Here is a 12773-nt window from a genome sequence, read left to right as displayed (position 1 = left end):
TTGAAATCCCTGCTGGGGAAGGAAAACCTGTAACTCCTGCAGCTCTGATTGAAGCAGAACACTTGAACGGACACACCGTGCCCATCAGAAAATGCTGCTTCTCTTCATCAACTTCCCCTGCCATGTCATGATCCCAGGTCAGGCTGTAAAATCATGGAGGCTGAGGAGGGCACTGGAGGGCTGAGGGATAAGGATGGGTCAGGGAAGCCTCCTGGAGGAGATTGTGGAGTCTTGAAATGGAGACTGGGGAGTGCTCCTGCACACAGCCTGAAGGAAAACCTGCTGTGATGTACCTGCGTGTAAACCACGTCATGGTTACAAGGCTGGCCCATCAGCTGCTTGGAATGGACAAAAAGCAACTTACACTGAAAAACAAATACAAAATGATTCTGTTTGGAAAATCATTTCTAAAACGTGACCTAAAGTGCCTTTCAACCTCTCTATGGCTCAGTTTACCTACGGAGATTATAATTATACCTACCTCATAGGATAGTTGTAAAGTTTACCTAAAATAAACAAAATGTGCTGTATCCATACAGTGAAATATTATTCAGTCGTAAAGAGAAATTAGGTGCTGATACATGCTATAACGTGGATAAGCCTCGAAAACATTATGCTAAGTGGAAGAAGCCAGACACCAAAAGACACACATTGTGTGGTTCTCTATACATGAAACGTCCTGAACAAACATATCCTAGAGACAGAAACCATATTAGGCGTTATCACGGACTGGGGAGAGAGAATAATGGAAAGCGACTGGTAGGTATGTGGTTTTGTGGGGGGTGATGAAAAATGTTCTGGAATGAACTAGTGGTGATGGTTGCACAACATTGTGAATATATGAAAAATACACTGAATTATTGTACACTTATAAAGGGTAAATGTTATGGTATGTGAATTAACCTTCATTTTTTTAAGGGTAAGCAAATAATATAGACAATTGGCTTGGTACAAAGCCTGGCAGATAAAAACGCTCAGCAAACACTATTGAGATTATTGGAAAGGGCAAGAAAACAGAAAACATTTAGATGTGGTCTTAAACCCTGGCTGTTCCACTCACTAGCTGTGCTGAGTAACTTTGAGCAAGTTATTTGAACTCTTAGATGCGGCTTCTCCAAGGTTAACTGGGAGTGATAATCCATTCTTGTTATAAGTATTAGGTAATATGTAAAGCTCCTTTGCACAGTGCATGGCATGGGGTAGATGCTCAGTAAACCATATTCCTCTTCCTCTTTATTTCTTACTAAATCTCATTCCCGTAGAAATCCTTAGAACACAGTTCTAGCTGGCCAGAAGTTGGGGTTCCATACCTGGAACTAATGAGAACCCATCAAGGATACTTATTGGAAACATGCAGAGTGTTTTCCCAAAGAGCCCCAGGGCAGAATAAGCAGAAGAGCAAGTGAGGACTGCGGTTGGGAGGGAAAGCCAGAGGTCACAGCAGGGAACACAAATCCATACTCTAGGCCTCGGCTAGGCTGCGGAATAAGTCAAGGGGTCAGGACCAAACAAAGCAAATAAGATCTGGGAGCTGAGACAAACCATTCAGAATAAAAGCCAGGAAAAAGGCAACGGTGTTAGGGTCCAAGGCAAAACCAGGCCTGTTTACTTAAAAGACATTAAACTAGATTGAACCTAAGACCTGATATCTGTTATTCTCAACTAGTCAGTAAATCAGAATATCCCTGTCTTAAAGCCTATGAAAAGAAGAAGGAGTCAGAAGAGAGAGGGGGAAGGGCAGAGTGGGTCCTAGGGAACTGGGCATGATTAATTATCACCACCTCTCCCCGGACAGTGCAGCTCAGTGTGCAGCAGTTGGGGGTGGGAAACCCTTTCTTGAAAATTCTTCGTCTTCTTATCCCACAGTCCAACAGTCCTGCCAAAACATAGCCACAGGATAAATGTAAGGACAAAATGCAGTGATTTGTTAGATGCAAAATCTCTAAGATGGGAGGCTTTTGCTCAAGAGTTGAAATTGTTGCATTGATAAATGTTGATGCTGTCTGCTACTGCTGGTTTTCTCAGGAGTTTGGGGAAAGAGAGAGATTTTGATCCCAGGAAGAAATTTCTCCTAGTTGTCTCTCAAGCTGTTCTGTAATCAATATTAACACTGCCAAAATACTTAAACTCTTTTTCCTTGTTGTCACCCATCTGTGTATGAATTCATTGCAAAGGCCAGATACAGGACAATAAAGTGTCTGCAGATAAAACAAGGGAAGATTATTTTTATTATAATCCATAGAGAAGGTACTCGGTCAGCAAAATAAATGACACCAAACACCTTCACTGCAAATGGTGGGGCTGATTCAGTTTTTTCTTCCTTCATTCTTCAACAGAGATCCATTTCCTTAAAGACCATCGTATTCCGAGGCAGAGGCATGCACATGTGTTTTTGCTTAGGGCCTGTGTCTGCAGTGATGTCCAGACTGTTTCTTGGGGACCTGGCCAGCACAACTTAGTAGATATTCTGTGTTTCAATAATTTCTGCTTTCAGAAGAGCATACTGTACCTCCAGGCAGAGTCTGAGGTTTGGAGTCCGCCGGGAATGCGACTATAACAAAGAGTCCTGAAAGCCTTTGGCTGCTAGGAAGGACCATGCAAGTTCTTTCTGGCAGCACTCCACTTACTGATTTGCACATTCACCCACTCCCTGACACGCACACCCACTGACTTCTACAAATTAAATGCACATATGTGCAAATTCATGTGCATCTCACACACCCACACACACATACATACCCTTATGCGCACAGTTGAAAATATACCACATGCACACATATACATTGCTCATGTATATGGGAACAAACATAAAAACTCACGGATGCACACATGCATGTATGCACACACACATTCCTTATGCACATGAACACGTTGGTCCTCATACCCATGGCAGGAATTCTGTGATAACTTTGTGGTGTCCAAATGATAGTACTATTTATAGTCTTCCAGACAATTGTGCCCTGCTATAAAAGTGTCTTTTTTCGGAGACACAAGGAAAACAATAACAGCAATTGTCTCACCAATTGTAAGGCACAGTCTATAAATCACTGTGCCTTACTCCCCAACAAAAGAAAGAAGCAAAGCATTGTTCAGGACAGAACTGAAATGTGACCAGGTATTAAGATTGGAAAGACCTTCGAGCGGAAAAATCAAGGCACCAGTATTAATACAAGCCAGTGAATAAATAAAGTCTGATTTGGCCACCAGCAACTTCTTAAACTTCTGGTTTAAGGTGGATGAGGATCTGAGAGTGACGTTCTGGTTTGTCAACCCACACACATCTCTGTGGCTTTTCCATAGAGACGGCCTTCCTGAGTTCCTTCCAGCTTGGGGGTACTATTTTTGCTAATGGCGTTTTTAAGGGTCCAAACAGGCCATTTGCTTACATAAGAAATGCAATGGAAAGCGGCAACATCTTTTTTGTTGTCATTTTCCAGTTTGGCAAAACCACATCTTGGAACTAAAGCAGAAATTTTGGAGGCAGTTTACCTAAGACCTCAAACCAAATTTACAGACAGTTGGATAAATTCTTTAAGGGGTTATATTTGTTCCTAAATAGTTGGCAACAGGAAGTATAATTTTCTTAAATTCATCCCTAACAAGCATTGACTCTTCCTTCTTCTCTCTATCCTACGTGGGACCTCCCGCTTCTCCCTGCCCATCTCAAACCCTAATAAACAAATCCCTCTCTTACGCCATCAGCCTCAGAGAAACGTGAAGGGGTTTTTCTTGAGTTCACAGCTGCTCTCTCAGGGCCCCACAGTAGTGTGCTGGGAGATCTGGAAACCTGGTGGACAGAGAAACCAAAGTGGGAGGAGATTAGGGTTGGGTTGGAATGCGGGGGTGGGGGAATTTGAGCAAGAACTTTGAGTCTGAGAATTCAGAGCCCAGGGTGCTGCCTGGAATTCCAAAATGGGGAAAGAGATCTCAGCTGCTTTCATATGGAAATCGGCCTGGAAGCAGACTTTGTCCCCACTTGGAACCGAAGCCAAGACCAAGTTCAGTGAACCTAACACACCGTTCAATCAACCATTGAAAGCCAGGAGAAGAGAAGGCAGGAAAGGGAGGGCAGAGGGTCAAAGAGGCTCGCCTTTCATTTGGACTTGGTTCCGGAGGTGACAGTAAGGAGGAATTAAACACTGGAAACAACTTGAATCAAAATCCCTTCTATCAGGAAGGTGCATTCTGCCTGGCTTTAAATGAAAGAAAAGAAAGGGAGAGAAGAAGGAAATTGAAAAAGAAAACAAGAAAGCAAGCGAGTAGGAAAAAAGAGAGAAAGAAAGATGTAGACAATGACAATCACTCAAAGCAATGATTCTGCAACTGACAAAATAAATGCAAATACATACACTGGGTGTAACTTAAAGAAGGAAAGAACCGACCTACAGTTGGCAAACATTCCCCCCTCCCCACCCTCTTAGATAAAGGCTTTCAGAGACCTGAAGATTCTTAAAGCAGATACTAACTGAACTTCTGATAGTTTACTTTTGGACTCGCTTTAACTTTGTTTTGTTTTTATTGCACCTTGAAAAGAAAGTTGAAGAAGTACCTACTCTTTGCAAAAAGAAGCTACTATAGTTTCTTCCTAGATATTTTTTTGGGGACTAGTTTCCCGTCTTTTGTGCTTGATTTATTATTGCCTTTATTTGTTCTCCCCATTTGGTTCATTTTATTCTTATTTTAAAAGAACAGCTCCAAAGACCCTTCTATTTTCATGGAAATTGCTCAGTACTAACACTTTCAGATAGCTTCCAAAAGAATAATCATCTCACTGGCCGTTTTACCCAAGAAGCTTTGCAGCATTTCACATAACAATTTACTAATTAATGACAAATTAAATGGAATTTGGTAAGAAGAATCAGAGGTTAGAGTGCTGGTGTATATTGTGTGTAAAAAGGTATGCAAATATCTTCAGCCCATTTGTGGTTCATCAGTGGGAAATAATTGCTATTCTACTGGACAATTTCACATGCGGGAGGGCTGCCGCATAGAAGCAGAATTTGGAAATTATGCATCATTTTAACTTTTTAACGGTTTTTCAGATTAGATACTGTTCCTTCATTTTAAAGGCACAATGAACTTAATCTTTTTTGTTTTAGTAGATGTAAAATCATGGAAATTTGACTATACTTCGCTGCTTATATTAATTACATATTTGCAAGCAAGAAGCAGCCTTTGGAAATTAGTGCCTAAAGTTTTCATCTCTCACAGGCGAAAAAAAGGCACTGACTCCAATCTCCTGAAGCAAGCACTGGAAAACTATAGCCCACAGGCCAAATCCAGCCCTCTACCTGTTTTTGTAAATAAAGTTTTATTGGAGCACAGCCACATTCCTCTTTCTGCGTAATGTCTATGGCTACTTTTAAACGACTATAGCAGAGTTGCAAGAAAAATCTTGTGGCCCACAAAGCCTCAAATATTTACAATCTGTTCCTTTACAAAAAGTTTGCCAACCTCTGTCCTAGAGGGTAAAGCTAGGGAGAGAACATTGATCATAAAGATGAAATAAAAGGTTTTAGCCTATAAAATATCAAAATTAATTTAATGTGCCCTGTCACTACGTAAAGCCCACAAATGGTCACCATCACTCCACCTGTCACAGACATTTGCCAAATGTTCTTTTCTCGCTCAACGCACATGTAAAGGAAGCGCATTCTTTCTCTGTGCCCCAGTTCCTCTGCAGCCCAGTGAACGGGCCGGTCACCTCAGGGAAACACTGGTCATCCCTAATAGGAAAAGGCCTTGCAAAGAGTGAAATGTGTCTGCCACCCGTGGAAGTTCCAGGACAACACAGAAGGGTTCCCACATCAAATAGGTGATTGCTTTGGACACATGTCAATTAATTTATTTTTACCGCTTTTAACTTTGAGAGTGAGACAAAATATCTTACCTGTCTTTATTACTCATCTTTAATTTATCTTCTTTTCAAAACATGAACACTCAGAAGGTATTTGGGGTCACAAAAATGTCTTATTATATTTAGAACATTCCCCCCTTGGATACAGGATACTACACCCACACATTCATTCAGCTTCTGAACATTCTATTTGTGTTGAGGGTGCAGGGACACAGCCCAGTACAAAACATTTCTTGCATGACAACAACTTGGTATTACCAACAGCACCTGTCAGATCACAGCCAAACATCAGCTTAAAGCGACAAAATTGATAGTCACCTTGATGGAACATCATTATTTCTCCCAGTCAGCAGGTTGGTAAGTATCTGAATTGGCTAGCTGCTCCAGCAAAATCTCAGTCTCTCGGCACAATGTCAGCCTCTTTCTCCTGCGGCTTCTAGTCTCTAAAATACATCTGTGTGAGCTGGGTGTGGCGGCTCACACCTGTAATCCCAGCACTTTGGGAGGTTGAAGCTGGTGGATGACTTGAGGCCAGGAGTCCAAGACCAGCCGAGCCAGCATGACAAAATCTCGTCTCTACTAAAAATACGAAAATTAGCAGGGTATGGTGGTGATGGTGCATGCCTGAAATTCTAGCTACCCGGCAGGCTGAGGCACGAGAATTGCTTGAACCCAGGAGGTGGAGGTTGCAGTGAGCCAAAATCATGCCACTGCACTCCAGCCTGGGCAACAAAGTAAGACTCAGTCTCAAAAACAGACCAAAACAAAACAAAATCTGTGTGCATTGCAGAACTGATGTTTCAGAAAAAGCGCAGAACTGGGAGTTTGTAGCTTGACAGACTGTGTGTTCCAGGCATGTGACCTAACCATTCCAAGTTAGAAGAGGAAATTGGTCTAGCTCAGGATGGCCAAACTCAGTATCCATGCCATCTCTCAATCAGCCATTCAACAATAGCATTAAGCACTTCTACTTCAGCACTATACCAGCCACTAGGTAAATAACTGGGAAGAAATAGGGTCCTGCCCTCAGGAAGCTTGCTGTTAAATGACTGCATTGTGAGAAAAGGGTAAGAAAACAAATACACACATACATATAATGGCAAATTATGAGGCATGCAACCAAGAGACATTAATAGAAGTGGTTTGCATCAGGCAGGGAAGGCCTCTACAAAGAAGTGACATTAAAATGGAAACTTAATGGATGAGATGGGCACAGTGGATCATGCCTGTAATCTCAGCACTTTGGGAGGCTGAGGCAGGAGGATCACTTGGGGCTGGGAGCTTGAGATCAGTATGGGCAACACAGCGAGATCCTGACTCTACAAAAAAAATTAGCCCAGTGTAGTGGTATGTGCCTGTAGTCCTGCCTACTCAGAAGTTTGAGGTGGGAAGATCACTTGAATGGAGGAGTTCGAGTTTACAGTGAATTATGATCTCACCACTACACACCAGCCTGGTCAACAGAGAGAGATCTTGTCTCAGAACCAGCTAGAAAAACAGTGGTGGAGTGGGGAAACTATTGCAAATAGAGTGTGCAGCATGGAAGAAGGTGCTGAGACTGGAAAGAGCTTTGCCCATTTGAATAATTGAAGTAAGATTTGCACCCAGGGCAGACATCACTAAATGATCACAGCCCTCTTTTCTGGCGAAAACGGACAAAGCCTCAGTATTCTCAACCTAGCACTCCAGGCAGCCACAACTAATCGACTGGAGTGGGTAAACACTGAAACCTATTTGTCATCCCTGAAACACCTGGTTACAGAAGGCTCTCCCAGGCCTGGAGTTTCTGATTCTATGATTCTCATTTTATTCACTATTTGAATATTAACTCTTGGTTTGAACATTCTTCATATGCCTGTTTTCTTCAAATATGATTGACTTCCTAGAGATGATGAGCCTTCTCTCTCATCCCATTCCATTCAATTTCCACAGGCAAAGCCCCTTTCCATACATATATTTCAAAGGCTCTTCAAATTCCCTTTCCCTAGTGGAATCTCACCCATGTGTATCAGTTATCTATTACTGTGTAACAAACCACACCAAAAGCTAGTGGCTTTAACAACAGGTTACCTGTTCCAAAGATTCTGTGGTTGGCTGGTCAGTTCTCACTCAACAGATTTCAGATGGGGCTGAGTTCAGCCAGGGCAATAGGGAGAGCAGAAATGGCTGGGCCTTTCTCTACTTGGTCTTCATCCCAGCTTCTTCCTAGCATGGCAGTATCAGAGTAGAGTTATAAGAGGGTGAAGAGGAGGCTGCAAGGCTCTTTAAGGCATAGTCTCAGACCTTTGATCATATGGCCCCTTCCCATTCAATTGGGCAAAGCAAGTTCACATCAGGCCAATTCACATCAGATCCCCCTCCTTTTGCTGGGGAAAGGCAGCAAAGATACATTGTAAGGGGTGCACATCCAAGAAAGGGAGGACTTTGTGGACATATTTTTTCATATAGCCCAATAAGAATCTGTTTCAAAATTCAGAAGTAGACCAAACAGCCCAGCTGCCTCACTCCTAGCCCATTCTTCTTTATCATTAAACCATTAAACACCCCATGACCTTAAGGCACTATTTGTAAGTTGGTGATTAGGAGGCCAAACAATTCTGTGAAAACTCCTCAGAGCACAGCTGACCAGAGTGTGATGCAGCCAACAGACAAACAAAAGTTTTCAAATGGAAATAGGTCTGTTTACTTCTCTGGTAACACCAAGTCACTGACGTTCATGTTCCTGGTAAGTTCAACCCCCCCAAGACGAGACCTCTGAACCGTCCAGTGCTTTTCCTTCATGACTTAATTACTTATCACTTTCTACCTTATAGAGATTGTGTTGGATTCAAGGCAGATGGACAGATTTGAATCCCAAATGCATCTCATACTACTAGCTGGACAACCCAGAGAAAATTTCTTTGCCTTGGTTTTCTCATCTGTTCAATGGGCAAATAGGAAACTTGCAAGGTGGTTGTGAGAAGTAACGGAAATAGACGCAAAGTCACTAGTAAAATTGCTGGCATACATTAGATACTCAATAAATATCAGCTATTGCTTGTTATTAATGGTGTTTGGTCAGGAAAAACTTCATGTAAGAGACAAGCTTGGACTGAGTTTTGAAGAATAAATAGAATTTGGGTCCTGGGGAGCAATCAGATGGAGAAAGTAGCAGACAAAGAAATGCACACCATAGGAAATTTAGGTGTAAATAAGTGGACTAACATGGTTGAAGTGGTCTTGTCTTTACATTCAGCCTTCAGCCTTCCTTCACTGGTTTAGGAAATGAAGTCGGGAAGGAGACTAAGGCCAGATGTGCAAGAATTGTGAATGTATGGATAAGAAAGCTGGGCTTTTTCTAGCACAATTGAGGGCCATGGAAGGAGAGAGGGACAAAACGAAAAACAAGCCATCAGGGCATGATCAGAAAAATTAGTTCTGTCATCATGGCAGGGTGGCTAGACTGGAGGTAGACCAAAGGGATAAAAAACTATTGGTAAGTGAGATGGCATGTGAAGGTCAAGTGTGTTTGATCATGTTTTCAAAACTAATGCTTCTCATCTCTTCAACTGAGGATTTGGGCAGTTTGAAATTATGTCCACAAATTCTTTGACACTGCTCCTATGGAAAAACAGAGTCTGTTCCCTCCCCTTGAATGTGGGTTCACCTCAGTGACCTCTAATGAACAGAATGTGGTAAAGGTGGCATCGTGGACTTCAAAGTCTAGATCATAAAAAGCAATACAGCTTCTGCCTGGTTGTCTTACTCTTAGGATGCTTGCCCTGGGAACCCAGCCTCTAGGCCATAAGGAAGCCAGGTAGCCCCCTGGTGGAAGGGTCACCTATTCCAGCCCCAGCTCCAGCTGAGGTCCTAGCTGACAGCCAGCATCAGCCTCCGGACATGTAAATGAGAGAGCCTCCAGATGACCTCACCTTCAGTCTTTGATCCCCACAAGCTGATGCTAAGTGGAGAAGAGATGAGCTGTCCCCGTGGAGCCCTGCCCAAATTGCTGATTTGCAAGCAAAGTAAATGTTGTTATTTTAAGTCACTAAGTTTTGGGGTGTTTTGTTACACAGCAATAGTTAACTGGAACCAGCTGTTCTGGGTACTGACTGTGTGTCACACATACACTTGTTGTTCTCGTACTTGTTCACAAGGTCAATTATCCAGAAATGGTAATTTTTAGGTGGAACATTCCCTATCACGTTACCCTTTCCATTTTCTTCATAGCATTTGTCACAATTTGCAATTATTGTCTGTATTTGCTTGTTAGCTTGTTTTCTTTGCCTCTTTCTCTAGAATAGAAGCTGCCTAGGTACCCCGATCTTGTCTGTCTTACTCACTGCTGTATCCAATTACATATTCAGTACCTGGCACATGGTGAGCACACCATAAATATTTGTGGAATAATGAATGAGTAGATATACACGATGAAACTCGGATATATTCAACTCCATTACACAACAACCACTTACAGAAGGTGTGTGCCGAAGTTTTAAGAAAAGAAAAATGTAAGCAGTTTAGGATTTTCTTTTTTTGAAACAGAGTCTTGCTATGTTGCCCAGGCTGGTCTCAAACTCCTAGACCTTGGAATCCAACCATCTTTCCACCTCAGCCTCCCAAAACTGCTGGGATTACAGGCACGAACCACTGAGCCGGGCCCATTTTGGATTTTAATGGAGAAAATGATTTGCATTCGCTTTTTTGCTTTTTTATGAATTGGTACCAAGCAGCCATTGAGCCCTTGTTACTACACCATCACAGCTGGGCTCACAGAAAAGGAGTGCTTTTTGGATGCTTCCTCTGAGAACCATTACACACATCATCTCATCAAACCCTCAATAGCTCCATGTGGCAGGTATTCCTGTTTCCAATTAAGGGACGAGGACACTGAGGCTTAGAATGAATCAGTATCTTTCTCAAGAAACACAGCTTTGAAGTGAAGAAACCAGGGTACGAACTCAGGTGTGACTCCATACTTGGCATCACATGGGGCTAACAAAATTCAGGTGGACCAAGCAAAACCTGAATGAGTCTTTGTGACGGTAACCCATGGATGCGCACCAGCTGTTCACAGGCAATTCTTTAGCTTCTGCAGGGATGAGGGGGTAAAAATAAGATACCATTCCTTCCTGTCTTCGTCTGTGTAGGGTGCTGCACCAGAGCACTTTAAAACTGGGTAGCTTATAAATGACAGAATCTATTTCTCACAATTCTGGTGGCTGGGAAGTCCAAGATCCAAGTACTGGTGGATTTCATATCTGGAGAACGGTGGCTTCCTGGTGCTTCTCACTGTGTCTTCACATGGCAGATGGGATCAGGGAAGCTCTGTAGGGTCTCTTTTATAAAAAACACCCATTCATGAGGGCTCCACTCACATGACCTCAACACCTCCCAAAGGCCCCATCTCCAAACACCATCACCTTGGGGATTAGGTTTCAACATATGAACTTTAGGGGGACACAAATATTCAGACAGAACACAGCCTTCACTCTTCTTTTTTTTTTTTTTTTTTGAGACGGAGTCTCACTCTGTTGCTAGGCTGGAGTGCAGTGGCCCAATCTCGGGGGGTCACTGCAACCTCTGCCTCCAGGGTTCAAGTGATTCTCCTGCCTCAGCCTCCCGAGGAGCTGGGACTACAGGCGCACACCACTACACCCAGCTAATTTTTCTACTTTTAGTAGAGATCGGGTTTCACCATGTTGTCCAGGATGGCCCCGATCTCTTGACCTCGTGATCCACCCGCCTCGACCTCCCAAAGTGCTGGGATTACAGGCGTGAGCCACCGTGCCCCGCCAGCTTTTATTCTTTCAGTCTTTCAACAAACCCTCACTGAACACATACTATGTATCTCTATCACAGAGGCCAAAGCTTATCTTAGGCACTGCCTGTCTGAAAATCAGATGCAGCTCCCTCCAGTCCAGAAAGGGAGGGAAATAAACACAGGCAGGGGGAGTTAGAGGCGACGTCGAAAATGTAGACCAGCCAGACATATACAGAGGACTGACAAATTCACAGAAGCCGGTTTGTGGCTCTGTCCCAGGGCTCCGTGATAATTTCGTCCTTAATCCTAGCTTCACCTGCACAGACTTTCCCTTTCTCCTGCAAGGGGTGCACATCCAAGAAAGAGAGAACTTTGTGGATATATTTTTTAATATGTCCAGGGAAGAGTGAACAGGAGTGAGAACAACCCTCCCAAAAGAGGCCACGTGGGCAAGAGCCAGTTTCTGCAGCCCTCCCCAGGTGCCCCACAGTCCTCCCAGGCTGCATCCTCCTCCTTCCCAGGCCTCCTGGGCGGGGCCGGTCCATCCCGGGAGCACAGTGACTCCTCCCAGAAGTGGGAAACACAGAGGGCCGCGGAAGCCCACCGATAAGACGGTCAAAAGCAATTTTAACTGGGTCCCGTGACAGGGTAAAATATTTGTGTTGTCATAATTGTCTCAATAAAAGGGATTGTAATATTTAAAATGTAGTATTGATCCCTCTGTGAGGACCATAAATCCTTGCAGGATTTGAGAGCCTGACCGCTGCGTCTGGACTCTCCGGGTGAGGGTGGGGGAAATGCTGTGCCCTCAAGAACACAAAGTCATCCACAAGAGCGGCCCCGGGTGTCCCTCCAACATCAAAGGAGGGATGCAGGGGTTCTCCGGCCGACACAGGAGAACCTGAGAGAAACTGTTTAAACAAAGGAATCAAAATATGAAACTAAATCACCTGCTCGTGTTTTATTAGGCCTTGTTCTGAATCAACACAAGCCCCAGGGCCCATGGTTCCTCATGCTGAAAGGGAATACTTTTTCATCCTAAAACGAAATCAAGCTGCTTAAGTAAAACAGATGTTACCGTTGAGTGCCAGCACCCCGGCCCCTCCTCCCTGGCCCCTTCTTCCTGCGCTCGAAAGAAGGGAGCCCGCGCGGCCCCGAAACCCACCTCGGCCG

This window comes from Piliocolobus tephrosceles, chromosome 11, assembly GCF_002776525.5.
Source record: "Piliocolobus tephrosceles isolate RC106 chromosome 11, ASM277652v3, whole genome shotgun sequence".
In the NCBI taxonomy this organism is placed as follows: Eukaryota; Metazoa; Chordata; class Mammalia; order Primates; family Cercopithecidae; genus Piliocolobus; species Piliocolobus tephrosceles.
Note: the sequence above shows the minus strand (reverse complement) of the source record.